Below are 3,372 nucleotides of genomic sequence, written 5' to 3' on the forward strand. Positions count from 1 at the left end.
ATAATTTTCTAGGACAAGCTCCATTCTCTCTGGGGATTTTTTAGTACATCCGATTGCCGAAAAAAATAAAATTCTGTGGCGCTAGAAACTATCACTGTCACTTCTATATATAATTATTCAATGACTACACTCAACAAATTTAATCAAAATCGTTAGAGTCGTTTTTGCAAAAAATTAACTTTTCTATTATCGTTATATGACAGGTACCGTTAGTTTTGGTCCTAAAAAAAAAATTTCAATTTGTCCTCTAAAGAATCACCCACAACTCTTAACTACCAAGTTTGAACAAAATCACTCGAATAGTTTAGGCTGTAGCTCGAGGTACATACAGACAGACAGACAGAATTGCCGGACCCACTTTTTTGGCATTCTCCATCATCGTAATGTCATGTAAAATTGTTATCTCGAGTTAGATTTTTTTCCGAATTCTAAACTTGCCCTATAGTACCTATACATAATATCGCAAGTAAAAAAAAATCATATTTTTTTGAACCGATTCGGAGCTGAAAATGTTTGTATATTATAAGAGAAGAGAAAAAGAATTTTATTTTTATGTTTTATATATTTCTTAAAGTTAAACCTAGTTTTTTTTTAAATAAATATTTTTGTATTAAAAGCTTTACCTAACCCTCTTGAATTTTTTTTATTAAAATAAGTAAGTTTCAAGTCTTGCAACCGGAGCAACAAAATCAAAATTGCCGTAACTAATTAGCAGCAAAATAATAAAGTACTCTTGTCCCAATTCATAAGTTTTTACTCATTATGGTATTAATAATTCAAGTAAGCTTTAATTTTATTTTAACAAAATTTTATATTTTGAAACACTTCGTCCAACGCCCGTGTTGGGCCAGTGACCTTTTATTTCTTGAGCTAAAAAACACATTGGAATTTTGATTAATGCATTTTCCCAGTAAATATGAAAACGAGTAAGAAAAATAAGATTATTTTTATGGCAATGAAAAGTGTGTCATACAAATAATTCACATACAAAATTTTTGATATCTGTTGTTTATAGAGAAAAAAAAATATAAATCGATAATTTTTTTTTGCATTACATAATTTTAACTTGTTTTTTTCCAAGATTGACTACCATATTGCAGTACGAAGAATCAACCTTTTCTGAAGAATCCAAGTAAATACAAACAACCATCATAAAACTTTTCCCATAGGTAGGTAATTTTTAATTGAATTTCAAATAAAATATACTTGCAACTGAGTTGCTTCATTTTATACATCCGAATACATTCATAACAGTCAACATTTTCTGTTGCGAAATGTAAAACTTTGAAAGAAAATTATTCCTATACATAGCTAGCAGCATCACTGTCTGTGATGTATTTGGCATAGAGATCTCTTATTTGAAACTAAAATAAAAAGAAGAAAATAAAAAAAAAAATAATAAACTTTCCATCTGTAACCATAGAAAAAACTGAATTTATTGAATATTGTGTCTATATTCTCTTCAATGTAAAGTGATATGCTTCCCCAGCAAATCCAATTGATATGACATCCGGCTCCCGGGCGTTAGAATTTATATCTGAGCAAAAATTGATTCTTTTTGTTGGAGAGTTGGAGTTAGAGTTTGTGTTGCTATGACACAGACATGATCCAGCTGTCCGATAGTATATCTGTCGGTTTTCTTGGTTCTATAGCTATGATTTTTTGGTTATTAATGATTTATCAATGATTTTCTGATTTTATGGTTGTATTGCTTTCTATGTATATAATTTTCATGAGCTTGAAGTGACTTAAATTTCAACAAAACTACTTGTTTTATTATACAATATTTTTCTTCTTTTGAAATTAAATTTTGTACTTGTACTGTACGAATTTATTTAGGAATCTATTATTAAAGTTTGGTTTTGTGTACGTTCGCTAACCGGCCACACCGGCTCAATACCAAAAGGATAACGCCCCACTGTTTCTAATAAATGGTTCCCAACAAAGTATTAGTTTAAATTAACAAAATATGAACCAAAAAAACGAAAAATATAAGCAAAAAATGTTAATGAAGCATTATACTTTATTTATTTTTTACATATTTGCATTTTTTTTTTGCGCAAACGCAAATTTAGGTTAACTTTTTAATAATAAATAATTGACTTGGAGTAAGATATTCCACAAATCGAGTCTGTTTAATGAAAATAAAACAGTTTCAATATTCATATTGTACACCCAGAGAAAAAACGCATAGTAATTTTTAATCCGTTCTACATTGAATCAATGGTGAAAAATGTATTCATTAATTTTCTAAAAAGTCGTCCTATGCTTAACTTACAGTTTGTCACATCAATTTTTATAAGTGAGATGGCACAGTGGTAAAGCACAAGCTTGTCAACCCAGGTATAGCAGGTTCGATCCCCAGCGGATGCCAGTTTTACTTTTTTTATTTTTTTAATGTGTGAACAACTTTGATTTAATGTGTGAACAACTTTGATTTAACCCTAGTTTACAAATTGGGGTTCGTACGAACCCCAGCGCATGTTTAAATGGTTATAACTTTTTTCTAAATCGTTTTTTCGACTTGGGATGAAAACTCAGTGAACGAAATTCATTTTTGTTTACGTTTTTTGTCTTTTTTCCATAAAAGCGGTTTTATATTATTTTTTGGAATTTTTTTCTGAAAAAAAGTCACAAACCAAACTTGGGGTTCGTGCGAACCCCAACGCATGCTTAACTTTTTTCTAAATCGTTTTTTCGACCTGGGATGAAAACTCAGTGAACGAAATTCATTTTTGTTTACGTTTTTTGTCTTTTTTCCATAAAAGCGGTTTTATATAATTTTCTGGAATTTTTTTCTGAAAAAAAGTCACAAACCAAACTTGGGGTTCATGCGAACCCCAAGACTTTAAATGGACTATTTTCAACTATTTTTATTAGGTATATTTTGGCAAAAATATACCTGTTATATATACGTGTTATCATAAAAAGACACCGCAACTGTCACCTTAATCAATAACAGAAAGAGACAATGCATTAAATTGTTGATAATGAACAATTAGAGGTGCATAAAAGCTTTGGGGTTCGCGCGAACCCCCAAGTTTGGTTATTGCATTATTTTGCGTGCGGTAAACTAGGGTTAAAGTGTGCTACTTTGATTCAATCATTTTCCACTTTAGGCTAAAAATGTAGTGATTTTCCATTGATTCAAAGTGGTTTAGATTGATTTTACGTTGTTTTTTGGCTCAGTGTATGCCAAAATTGGTTGTATTTTATAACTTAATTTTGTTTAAAACTCTTTTCACCTCTTTCGTTTTTTTTTTGGTTGGTACTGTAGGTCTGTTTAATGAATATGATCCGCACCAGCGTTGCCACAAAGTGCCCGATCGGGCCATTTGGCCCCCTATCTTATATTTTGGCCCTTTGCCCGGG

The 3,372-nt window shown here is 30.6% G+C and overlaps 1 long non-coding RNA gene across 1 annotated transcript; it reads right to left on the reverse strand.

Annotated features, from left to right (window-relative positions):
• Nucleotides 1-1,152: 1,152 nt before the first annotated feature.
• Nucleotides 1,153-1,774, reverse strand: LOC129913032 (uncharacterized). Its single transcript, XR_008771967.1, has 2 exons — nucleotides 1,419-1,774; nucleotides 1,153-1,364 (listed from the first exon to the last, which is right to left on the reverse strand). It is a non-coding gene; the product is annotated as an uncharacterized LOC129913032 (long non-coding RNA).
• Between the last annotated feature and the right edge of the window lie 1,598 nt (nucleotides 1,775-3,372).

The sequence above is a fragment of the Episyrphus balteatus genome, chromosome 3, assembly GCF_945859705.1.
Source record: "Episyrphus balteatus chromosome 3, idEpiBalt1.1, whole genome shotgun sequence".
In the NCBI taxonomy this organism is placed as follows: domain Eukaryota; kingdom Metazoa; phylum Arthropoda; class Insecta; order Diptera; family Syrphidae; genus Episyrphus; species Episyrphus balteatus.